The following is a 13,389-nucleotide window of genomic DNA, read 5'->3' as shown; positions in this document are numbered from 1 at the left end:
AGTATATTTTTATTAGTTTTTAGTTAAAATTCACTTTTCTGGACTTTACTATGAGTTTGTGTATTTTTCTGTGATTTCAGGTATTTTCTGGCTGAAATTGAGGGATCTGAGCAAAAATCTGATTCAGAGACTAAAAGGACTGCAGATGCTGTTGGATTCTGACCTCCCTGCACTTGAAGTAGATTTTCTGGAGCTACAGAAGCCCAATTGGTGCGCTCTCAACGGCGTTGGAAAGTAGATATCCTGGGCTTTCCAGCAATGTATAATAGTCCATACTTTTCCCGAGATTTGATGGCCCAAACCGGCGTTCCAAATCAGCTTAAAACTGCCCAGCGTTTAACGCCGGAACTGGCACAAGAATGGGAGTTAAACGCCCAAACTGGCACAAAAGCTGGCGTTTAACTCCAAGAAGAGTCTCTACATGAAAATGCTTCAATGCTCAGCCCAAGCACACACAAAGTGGGCCCGGAAGTGAATTTTTATGTCATTTATTCACGTTTATAATTCTTAAGCTACTAGTTCCCTATAAGTAGGACCTTTTACTATTGTATTTTTCATCTTTAGATCTGTGAATCTTTGGATCCTTGATCATTTTGAGTCTTTTGATCATGTACTGGGGGCTGGCCTCACGGCCATGCCTAGACCTTGTTCTTTTGTATTTTCAACGGTGGAGTTTCTACACACCATAGATTACGGTGTGGAGCTCTGCTATACCTCGAGTATTAATGCAATTACTATTGTTCTTCTATTCAATTCAGCTTGTTCTTATTCCAAGATATTCATTCGTACCCAAGAACATGATGAATGTGATGATTATGTGACGCTCATCATCATTCTCACTTATGAACGAGTGCCTGACAACCACCTCTGTTCTACAAGCAAACAAGGCTTGAATGTTTATCTCTTGGATTCTTTAACCGGAATCTTCGTGGTATAAGCTAGAATTGATGGCGGCATTCAAGAGAATCCGGAAGGTCTAAACCTTGTCTGTGGTATTCTGAGTAGGATTTAATGATTGAATGACTGTGACGAGCTTCAAACTCGCGATTGTGGGGCGTTAGTGACAGACGCAAAAGAATCACTGGATTCTATTCCGACATGATCGAGAACCGACAGCTGAATAGCCGTGCCATGACAGGGTGCGTTGAACATTTTCACTGAGAGGACGGGATTGTAGCCACTGACAACGGTGATGCCCAACATACAGCTTGCCATGGAAAGGAATAAGAATGATTGGATGAAGACAGTAGGAAAGCAGAGAGACGGAAGGGACAAAGCATCTTCAAACGCTTATCTGAAGTTCTCACCAATGAATTACATAAGTATCTCTATCTTTATCTTTATGTTTTATTCATATATCATCCATAACCATTTGAGTCTGCCTGACTGAGAATTACAAGATGACCATAGCTTGCTTCATACCAACAATCTCCGTGGGATCGACCCTTACTCGCGTAAGGTTTATTACTTGGACGACCCAGTGCACTTGCTAGTTAGTTGTGCGAAGTTGTGTTTATGCCATGGTATTGAGCACCAAGTCTTTAGGGCCATTACTAGGGATTATTTGAGTTGTGAAAAGAAGAGATCACAATTTCGTGCACCATGTTTTTGGCGCCGTTGCCGGGGATTGTTTCGAGTTTGGATAACTGACGGTTCAACTTGTTGCTTAGATTAGGCATTTTTCTTCAGAGTTCTTAAGAATGAATTCTAGTGTTTCAAGGTGATGTTTTTATCATCACCAAGGCTGATTGATTATCATCAATTTAGCTCTTGAATGCAATGTCCTGCTGAAGCTTGGCTAGCCATGTCTAATTCCTTTAGACTAAAGCTTTAGACTAACATTGCATGATTCCTGGAATTCTCATTAAGAATTTTGATATCTTTATTTTCCTTTTTCCACATAATTTTTGAAAAAGCACAAAAAAATAACAAAATCATAAAAACCAAAAAAATATTTTATGTTTCTTGTTTGAGTCCAGTGTCTCATTTTAAGTTTGGTGTCTTGCATGCACGGTTTATTTGATCTTAGTTCCATTTTCAAGTTAATAATACAGGGAATTGAAGATTCAGTACATGCAGCAGAGGAATTATACAGAAAAAGCTGGGCGTTCAAAACGCCCAGTGAAGAAGGAAAACTGGCGTTTAAACGCCAGCCATGATACCTGGTTGGCCGTTTAACGCCCAAAAGGGTAGCATGTTGGGCGTTAAACGCCAGAATGGATACCATTCTGGGCGTTTAACGCCAGGATGGCACAAGAGGAAAGATCTTGTTTTTAATGCAAATTTTTTTCAAGTTTTCAAAAGTTTTTCAAAATCAAATCTTTTTCAAATCATATCTTTTCAATCATATCTTTTCAAAATCAATTTCTTTCCATTTTTAAAGATACTTACTAACAATTAATGATTTGATTCAACATTCCAAGTGTGTTGCCTTTTCTGTTGAGAGAGGTTTAATGTTTGAATCATATCTTTTCTTGTTAGACAAGTCATTAATTTCTAAAATCACATCTTTTTCAAAATAAGTTTTCAATCATATCTTCTTCAAAATCTTTTTCAAAATGATTTTAAAATCTTTTTAATTAATTTTTGAAAAACTCTTCCTCTCTTCTCACATCCTTCTATTTATGGAGTACCACTCCTCCTTAATGCACAATTCGAACTCTATCTCACTAAGTTCAAATTCTTCTACCTCTTTCTTCTATTTTTCTGTTCCTCTGACACCTCAAGGAATCTCTATACTGTGACATAGAGGATTCCACATTTTCTTGTTCTCTTCTCTTTCATATGAGCAGGAACAAAGACAAAGACATTCTTGTTGAAGCTGACCCTGAACCTGAAAGGACCTTGGAGCGAAAGCTAAGAGAAGCTAAAGCACATCTGTAGAGGACCTAACAGAATTCTTCAAAGAAGAAGAACCCATGGCAGCCGAAAACAACAACAATGCCAACATGCAAGGAAGGTGCTTGGTGACTTTACTGCACCTACTCCCGACTTCTATGGGAGAAGCATCTCTATCCCTGCCATTGGAGCAAACAACTTTGAGCTTAAGCCTCAATTAGTTTCTCTAATGCAACAGAATTGCAAGTTCCATGGACTTCCACTGGAAGATCCTCATCAGTTTTTAGCTGAATTCTTGTAAATCTGTGACACTGTCAAGACCAATGGGGTCAACCCTGAGGTCTACAGACTTATGCTATTCCCTTTTGCTGTAAGAGACAGAGCTAGGATATGGTTGGACTCACAACCTAAAGAAAGCCTGAACTCTTGGGAAAAGCTAGTCAATGCCTTCTTGGCAAAGTTCTTTCCACCTCAAAAATTGAGTAAGCTTAGAGTGGAAGTCCAAACCTTCAGACAGAAGGAAGGTGAATCCCTCTATGAAGCTTGGGAAAGATACAAACAATTGATCAGAAAATGTCATTCTGACATGCTTTCTGAATGGAGCATCATAGGTATTTTCTATGATGGTCTGTTTGAACTGTCCAAGATGTCATTGGATAGCTCTGCTGGAGGATCTCTTCATCTGAAGAAGACGCCTACAGAAGCTCAGGAACTAATTGAAATGGTTGCAAATAACCAATTCATGTACACTTCTGAAAGGAATCCTGTGAACAATGGGGCAAATCAGAAGAAAGGAGTTCTTGAGATTGATACTCTGAACGCCATATTGGCTCAGAATAAAATATTGACTCAGCAAGTCAATTTGATTTCTCAAAGTCTGTCTGGAATGCAAGCTGCACCAGGCAGTACTAAGGATGCTTCATCTGAAGAAGAAGCTTATGATCCTGAGAACCCTTCAATGGAAGAGGTGAATTACATGGGAGAACCCTATGGAAACACCTATAATCCTTCATGGAGAAATCATCCAAATCTTTCATGGAAGGATCAACAGAGACCTCAACAAGGTTTCAACAATAATAATGGTGGAAGAAACAGGTTTAGCAATGGCAAGCCTTTTCCATCATCTTCTCAGCAACAGACAGAGAGTTCTAAACAGAGCCACTCTGACTTGAAAACCATGGTCTCTGATCTAATCAAGACCACTCAAAGTTTCATGACTGAAACAAGGTCCTCCATTAGAAACTTGGAGGCACAAGTGGGTCAGCTGAGCAAGAAAGTTACTGAACTCCCTCCTAGTACCCTTCTAAACAGTACAGAAGAGAATCCAAAAGGAGAGTGCAAGGCCATCAACATGGCCGAATTTGGAGAGGAGGAAGAGGCAGTGAACACCACTGAGGAAGACCTCAATGGATGTCCACTGGCCTTCAATGAGTTCCCTAATGAGGAACCATGGGAATCTAAGGCTCACACTGAGACCATGGAGATTCCATTGAATTTACTTCTGCCATTCATGAGCTCTGATGAGTATTCTTCCTCTGAAGATGATGAAGATGTCACTGAAGAGCAAGTTGCTAAATACCTTGGAGCAATCATGAAGCTAAATAACAAGTTATTTGGTAATGAGACTTGGGAGGATGAACCACCTTTGCTCACCAAGGAACTGGATAACTTGACTAGGCAGAAATTACCACAAAAGAGGCAGGACCCTGGGAAGTTCTCAATCCCTTGTAACATAGGCACCATGACCTTTGAGAAGGCTCTGTGTGACCTAGGGTCAAGCATAAACCTCATGCCTCTCTCTATAATGGAGAAGCTAGAAATCTTTGAGGTGCAAGCTGCAAGAATCTCACTAGAGATGGCAGACAACTCAAGGAAACAAGCTTATGGACTTGTAGAGAATGTTCTGGTAAAAGTTGAAGACCATTACATCCCTGCTGATTTCATAGTTCTAGAGACTGGGAAGTGCATGGATGAATCCATCATCCTTGGCAGACCCTTCCTAGCCACAGCAAAGGCTGTGATTGATGTGGACAGAGGAGAATTGATCATTCAAGTGAATGAAGAGTCCTTTGTGTTTAAGGCTCAAGGATATCCCTCTGTCACCATGGAGAGAAGCATGAAGAGCTTCTCTCAAAACAGAGTCAAACAGAGCCCCCACAGTCAAACTCTAAGTTTGGTGTTGGGAGGCCACAACCAAATTCTATGTTTGGTGTTGAACCCCCACATTCAAACTCTAAGTTTGGTGTTGGGAGGTTCCAACATTGCTCTGAGTATCTTTGAGGCTCCATGAGAGCCCACTGTCAAGCTACTGACATTAAAGAAGCGCTTGTTGGGAGGCAACCCAATGCTATATTTTATCTATTTTCCTTTGTTATTTTATGTTTTCTGTAGGTTGATGATCATGAGAAGTCACAAAATCAATTGAAAAAGCAAAAACAGAATGAAAAACAGAAAGAAAAATAGCACACCCTGGAGGAAGACCTTGCTGGCGTTTAAACGCCAGTAAGGGCAGCAAATGGGCGTTTAACGCCCAGTCTGGCACCATTCTGGGCGTTTAACGCCAGAAAGGGGCACTAGACTGGCGTTAAACACCAGGAAAGGGCAAGAAGCTGGCGTTAAACGCCAGAAATGGGCACCAGCCCGGCGTTTAACGCCAGAATTGGCGTAGAGAGAAAATTTTGCTCACCATTTGGTGCAGGGATGACTTTTTCTTGACACCTCAGGATCTGTGGACCCCACAGGATCCCCACCTACCCCACCACCCTCTCTCTTCTTCTTCACCCATTCACCAATCACCTCTACCACTCTTCCCCAAAAACCCCTCACCTATCAAATCCCATCTTTCTCTTCACCACTCACATCCATCCTTCATAAAACCCCACCTACCTCACCATTCAAATTTAAACCACTTTCCCTCCCAAACCCACCCTCCCATAACCGAACCCTACCCCTCTCTCCACCCTTATATAAACCCATCTTCACTCCTTCATTTTCACACACCCTGAACACTACTTCTCCCCCTTTGGCCGAACCACAAAGCCATCTCCCTCTCCTCTATTTCTTCTTCTTCTACTCTCATCTTTCTTCTTTTGCTCGAGGACGAGCAAACCTTTTAAGTTTGGTGTGGTAAAAGCATTGCTTTTTGTTTTTCCATAACCATTTATGGCATCCAAGGCCGGAGAAACCTCTAGAAAGAGGAAAGGAAAGGCAAAAGCTTCCACCTCCGAGTCATGGGAGATGGAGAGATTCATCTCAAGGGTGCATCAAGACCACTTCTATGAAGTTGTGGCCTTGAAGAAGGTGATCCCTGAGGTCCCTTTCAAACTCAAAAAGGGTCAACTTTGATCAAAGGTTGGACCAAGTCCTCATGGATACCACTAAGAAAAGGATGGAGCAAACAAGAGACCCCACTCATCATGGAATCCCTGAGATACCTCAAGGGTTGCACTTTCCTCCACAAAACTATTGGGAGCAAATCAACACTTCCCTAGGAGAATTGAGTTCCAACATGGGACAACTAAGGGTGGAGCACCAAGAACACTCCATTCTCCTCCATGAAATTAGAGAAGATCAAAGAATCATGAGAGAGGAGCAACAAAGGCAAGGAAGAGACATTGAGGAGCTCAAGCACTCCATAAGATCTTCAAAAGGAAGAACAAGCCGCCATCACTAAGGTGGACCCGTTCTTTAATCTCCTTGTTCCTTATTTTCCTGTTTTTCGAAAATTTATGCTTATGTTTATCTATGTTTGTGTCTTGTGATCATTAGTGTCTTAGTGTCTATGCCTTAAAGTTATGAATGTCCTATGAATCCATCACCTTTCTTAAATGAAAAATGTTCTTAATTGAAAAAGAGAAGAATTGCATGAATTTTGAATTTTATAACAGATTAATTATTTTGATGTGGTGGCAATACTTTTGTTTTCTGAATGTATGCTTGAACAGTGCATATGTCTTTTGAATTTGTTGTTCATGAATGTTAAAATTGTTGGCTCTTGAAAGAATGATGAAAAAGGAGACATGTTACTAAGGATCTGAAAAATCATAAAAATGATTCTTGAAGCAAGAAAAAGCAGTGAATTAAAAAAAACGAAAAAAAAGAGAAAGGAAGCAAGAAGAAAAAGAAAAAAAATAATGAAGTTGTGATCCAAGGCAAAAAGAGTGTGCTTAAGAACCCTGGACACCTCTAATTGGGGACTCTAGCAAAGGTGAGTCACAATCTGAAAAGGTTCACCCAATTATGTGTCTGTGGCATGTATGTATCCGGTGGTAATACTGGAGGACAGAGTGCTTTGGGCCACGGCCAAGACTCATAAAGTAGTTGTGTTCAAGAATCATCATACTTAACTAGGAGAATCAATAACACTATCTGGATTTTGAGTTCTTAAAGAAGCCAATCATTCTGAATTTCAAAGGATAGAGTGAGATGCCAAAACTGTTCAGAGGCAAAAAGCTAAAAGCCCCGCTCATCTAATTAATACTGATCTTCATAGATGTTTTTGGAATTCATTGTATATTCTCTTCTTTTTATCTTATTTGATTTTTAGTTGCTTGAGGACAAGCAACAATTTAAGTTTGGTGTTGTGATGAGCGGATAATTTGTACGCTTTTTGGCATTGTTTTTAGTATGTTTTTAGTATGTTTTAGTTAGTTTTTAGTATATTTTTATTAGTTTTTAGTTAAAATTCACTTTTCTGGACTTTACTATGAGTTTGTGTGTTTTTCTGTGATTTCAGGTATTTTCTGGCTGAAATTGAGGGATCTGAGCAAAAATCTGATTCAGAGACTAAAAGGACTGCAGATGCTGTTGGATTCTGACCTCCCTGCACTCGAAGTGGATTTTCTGGAGATACAGAAGCTCAATTGGCGCGCTCTCAACGGCGTTGGAAAGTAGACATCCTGGGCTTTCCAGCAATGTATAATCATCCATACTTTGCTCGAGATTTGATGGCCCAAACCGGCGTTCCAAATCAGCTCAAAACTGCCCGGCGTTTAACGCCGGAACTGGCACAAGAATGGGAGTTAAACGCCCAAACTGGCACAAAAGCTGGCGTTTAACTCCAAGAAGAGTCTCTACACGAAAATACTTCAGTGCTCAGCCCAAGCACACACCAAGTGGGCCCGGAAGTGGATTTTTATGTCATTTACTCACTTTTGTAATTTTTAAGCTACTAGTTCCCTATAAGTAGGACCTTTTACTATTGTATTTTTCATCTTTAGATCTGTGAATCTTTGGATCCTTGATCATTTTGAGTATTTTGATCATGTACTGGGGGCTGGCCTCACGGCCATGCCTAGACCTTGTTCTTATGTATTTTCAACGGTGGAGTTTCTACACACCATAGATTACGGTGTGGAGCTCTGCTGTACCTCGAGTATTAATGCAATTACTATTGTTCTTCTATTCAATTCAGCTTGTTCTTATTCCAAGATATTCATTTGTACCCAAGAACATGATGAATGTGATGATTATGTGACGCTCATCATCATTCTCACTTATGAACGAGTGCCTGACAACCACCTCCGTTCTACAAGCAAACAAGGCTTGAATGTTTATCTCTTAGATTCTTTAACCGGAATCTTCGTGGTATAAGCTAGAATTGATGGCGGCATTCAAGAGAATCCGAAAGGTCTAAACCTTGTCTGTGGTATTCTGAGTAGGATTCAATGATTGAATGACTGTGACGAGCTTCAAACTCGCGATTGTGTGGCGTTAGTGACAGACGCAAAAGAATCACTGAATTCTATTCCGACATTATCGAGAACCGACAGCTGAATAGCCGTGCCGTGACAGGGTGCGTTAAACATTTTCATTGAGAGGACGGGATTGTAGCCACTGACAACAGTGATGCCCAACATACAGCTTGCCATGGAAATGAGTAAGAAGGATTGGATGAAGACAGTAGGAAAGCAGAGAGACGGAAGGGACAAAGCATCTTCATACGCTTATCTGAAGTTCTCACCAATGAATTACATAAGTATCTCTATCTTTATCTTTATATTTTATTCATATATCATCCATAACCATTTGAGTCTGCCTGACTGAGATTTACAAGATGACCATAGCTTGCTTCATACCAACAATCTCCGTGGGATCGACCCTTACTCGCTTAAGGTTTATTACTTGGACGACCCAGTGCACTTGCTGGTTAGTTGTGCGAAGTTGTGTTTATGCCTTGGTATTGAGCACCAAGTCTTTGGGGCCATTACTAGGGATTATTTGAGTTGTGAAAAGAAGAGATCACAATTTCATGCACCAGTCACAATCTGAAAAGGTTCACCCAGTTATGTGTCTATGGCATTTATGTAACCGATGGTAAAGGGGGAAATAAGATGCTTAGGGTCACGGCCAAGACACATAAGTAGCTGTGCTCAAGAATCAACATACTAAACAAGGAGAATCAATAACACTATCTGAATTCTGAGTTCCTATGGATGCCAATCATTCTGAACTTCAAAGGATAAAGTGAGATGCCAAAACTATTCAAAAGCAAAAAGCTATAAGCCCTGCTCATCTAATTTGAATTCGAGCTTCATTAAAGACTCTGACGTTTTATTGCACCCTAATTTTCTTTTTATCCTATTTTATTTGTCTAGTTTCTTGGGGACAACCTACAGTTTAAGTTTGGTGTTGTGATGAGCGGATATTTTATACGCTTTTTGGTAGTGTTTTCATATAGTTTTTAGCATGTTTCATTCACTTTTTGTTATATTTTTAGTAATTTTTAGTCAAAAATCACATTTCTAGACTTCACTATGAGTTTGTGTATTTTTCTGTAATTTCAGATATTTTCTGGCTGAAATTGAGGGACTTGAGCAAAAATCTAATTCAGAGGCTGAGAAAGAACTGTAGATGCTGTTGGATTCTGACCCTCCTGCACTCAAAGTGGATTTTCTGGAGCTAGAGATACCTAATTGGCGCGTTCTTAATTGCGTTGGAAACTAGACATCTTGGGCTTTCCATTAATGTATAATAGTTCATACTTTTTCTGAGATTTGATGGCCTAAACTGGTGTTAAACGTCAGCCAGAAACCCCTTTTCTGGCGTAAAACGCCAGAACTGGCATACTTCTTGGCATTAAACGCCCATTTTGGCACCCAGGGTGGCGTTTAACTCCCCTTTGAGGCATATGCACGTGGAAGCTTGGAAGCTCAGCCCAAATACACACCAAGTGGGCCCCGGAAGTAGATTTCTGCACTATATGCACTTAGTTACTCATTTTCTGTAAACCTAAGTTACTAGTTTAGTATAAAAACTAATTTTAGGGATTCAATTTGGAACTAAGAACATTTTTACATCTCTTATTGTATCTTCTACGGCATGAGTCTTTAAACACCATAGGTGTGGGTGAGGAGCTCTGCTGTATTTCAATGGATTAATGCAATTACTATTGTTTTCTAGTCAATCACGCTTGCTTCTGTTCTAAGATACTCATTCGTACTTTAATATGAAGAATGTGATGATCCGTGACACTCATTATCATTCTCAATTTTATGAACGTGTGCCTGACAACCACTTTCGTTCTATTTGAGATCAACGTAGTCATTGGGCGACAACTTGAGTGCATATCTCTTGGGTTTCCGATCCACGAGTTTGAATTGCATCTCCTAACAACAGATCATTCAAACCCGTGAGATCAGAACCTTCGTGGTAAAGGCTAGAACCAATTGGCAGCATTCTTGAGATCCGAAAAGTCTAAACTTTGTCTGTGGTATTTCGAGTAGGATCTGGGAAGGGATGACTGTGACGAGCTTTAAACTCACGAATGTTGGGTGCAGTGATAGTGTGCAAAAGGATAGAGAGATCCTACTCCGACACAATTACGTACCCAATTCCCAAAATTTTGACAAAAATACAAAAGTACACTTTTATCCCAACCAATATTTCCAACTCTCCCACTTTTAAATGATAAACACTCTCACTAGCCTAAACTAATCAAAGATCCAAACAAAGGACATTTATTGTTTTTCACTTAAGGCTTATAATGTGCTAAAATTAGGAACAACTGGGTTAAGCATAGGCTCAAAATTGGCTAACAATGGAAGATAAAAGGTAAGGCTATTTGGGTAAGTGAGCTAATTGAGAAAATGGCCTCAATCATATAGGTGCATTAATACACAAAACAATGGACATAAAGAATCAAACTGGTGTCCATGGATCGGATCATATCCACAGATCCGCGGTAAATATCCGCATCCGATCTGAAAATTGCAGATACGATCTGATCCGCAAATTGATCAGATCGGATAGGATCCGATCCGCACCCTTTGCGGATCGGAACGCGGATATCTGCTCTACATCCGCGTATCCGATCCGCGGATCCGCAAATCTGCACAATAATAATTAAAAATAAATAAATATATATGTTTGATATTATATTTAATTGTTTGTATATTTTAGTTAGTAATTATTATTCATATATTGTATTATTTTATTTTTGTTATTTAGAAAGAGTTTGATTAAAAATATTTTAAGAATAAATAAGTTTAAAAGTATAAAAGAAATATTTTTATTGAATTTTTTTACATATAAATATGATTAAAAGAGAAGGTTTAATTATGCGGATATATCCGATATCAAATCCGATCCGATCCGCACATTTGCGGATCGAATCTGGCACTAAAAAGAATGGATATCATATCCAATCCGATCTGATGAAAATTGTGCGGATCAGATCAAATTTTCGGCCATATCCGATCCGATCCGATCCGATCCGCGGACACTCTAATCAAACAAATCAAATATTACAATCATAGAAAGAGAATAATACACACAAGAATGAAAGTAAGTGGTTATATGATGTAACCATGCAATTAGGCTAAAAACCCACATGCTTGTGTTCTTAGCTCAAAAACCATGTTCCTAAAAAATTCTTTCAAGCAAGTTTAACCATAAAAAATTTTTCAAATTGGTAGGGTGCCCTAAAAACAGTTTCTTGGAAAAGAAGTCATCACCCTAACCAAGTATTCCTAAAATAAAAAGAAGTGGTAAAATATGTACAAATTCTAACTAACATGCAATCTATCATGCAATGCAACAACTAATCTAACAAAGAAAACTAAGAATTGGTGTTGAAAGGAAATTGTTACCCAGGGAAGTCGGTCAGACGATCTCCCCTCACTTGAAGATTGCACCATCCTCGGTGTATGCAAAGAAGAGCAAGGTGGACGGGTAGCTAAAATTGATGAGCTTCTTCAAAGGATTGTGCGTATGAACTTATTTGTTGCCCCATTCCGAAGCTTTTTCCTTCCTCCTTTTTTGGTGGCCAACATAAAAGGAGAGAAAAAGAAAGAAAATTAAGCCTATAACATAGATATCAAAGTAAAAAGAACATAGGCAGGGGCTAATGCCAAATAAGAGTAAGATTCTCAACTACAAGTAGCTACAGCATGTAAGTGAGAAAACAATATAAGCTAAGGCATATCAACTCACACTTGATGCAAGAGTAAAATCAAAACATATGTAAATGCCATGAAGAGCATGTTGAGCATCAAGTTCGAACAAGAAAGATTGGGTCATAAAAGACAATATGAGTTCATATCAATGCACAAAGGATACAAAAGTCATCAAAGATTAAGCATTGACCTAAAAATTTTATCACCCAACAATACCAAACAAGTCAAGAAGCACAAAAAAAATTCAAGAAATTCTTAACAATTGAGTAGGAGAATTCAACACCATTAAAATAAGAAACTTAGAAAATAAAATAAGAACAAGCTATAAAAACAAAATTAAAATGCAACGAATAAAAGTATGCAAATGCAATAAACAAAAGAAAATGAAAGATGAGAAAAATTAAAAGGAAAATTTTTTTTCTTTTTTTATTATTATTTATTTATTTATTTATTTTGAAGAGAGGGAAAAGAAGAAAGTAAGAAAGGAAGAAGAGAGAAGAAGAAAAGTAGAAAGAAAGAAGAAGGAGAGAGGAAAGAAGAAGAAAAGAGAAAGGAGAAGAAGCAGGGAGCGGAAATGATGCGTAAGCGTCGACCCCATTTTTTTTAAGAAGCATACAAATAGAATTTAACAGTTTCTTAACCTCTAAACATTCTAAATCAACCGAAATTCAATTTTTTTTTTTAAAAAAATCTTTTAGTTTTTGAAAAAAAAAATTTCAAAGACAAAACACACAAAACTTGCACTTCAAGCAAAATGCAATTCAAAACAACTATCCTAATCTAAACATGAATCTAATAAGCAATCTAGCAATAAAAGCATTATGCAAAAGTATGAAAAGAAGAAAAGTACCTAACAATGGCAACCCAATTCATTCATTGATTATATCTACAAGAGCATGGAAAGAGTTTACCATGGTGGGGTGTCTCCCACCTAGCACTTTTATTTATTGTCCTTAAGTTGGACTTATGGGGAGATCTTATTAAGGTGGCTTGTGCTTGAATCCATTATTGAACATCCACCAATTCTTGAATTTCCATAAGCTCCATCATTCATAATTAATAACTTCAAGCCTTGATGGAGTTCCGCACAAGCTAAGGGCTCCCAAATTTGATCCTCATATATTCCTGGATCCCAAATCTTGTTTCTACACCCATC

General features: G+C 38.8%; 1 non-coding gene across 1 annotated transcript; it reads right to left on the bottom strand.

Moving 5' to 3' along the window:
* Positions 1-3,322: 3,322 nt before the first annotated feature.
* LOC130942366 (small nucleolar RNA R71) lies at positions 3,323-3,426 on the bottom strand. Its single transcript, XR_009070939.1, has one exon. It is a non-coding gene; the product is annotated as a small nucleolar RNA R71 (small nucleolar RNA).
* Positions 3,427-13,389: the final 9,963 nt, after the last annotated feature.

Source organism: Arachis stenosperma, chromosome 7, assembly GCF_014773155.1.
Source record: "Arachis stenosperma cultivar V10309 chromosome 7, arast.V10309.gnm1.PFL2, whole genome shotgun sequence".
NCBI classification, from domain to species: Eukaryota; Viridiplantae; Streptophyta; class Magnoliopsida; order Fabales; family Fabaceae; genus Arachis; species Arachis stenosperma.
This window is presented reverse-complemented; position numbering and strand designations above follow the sequence as displayed.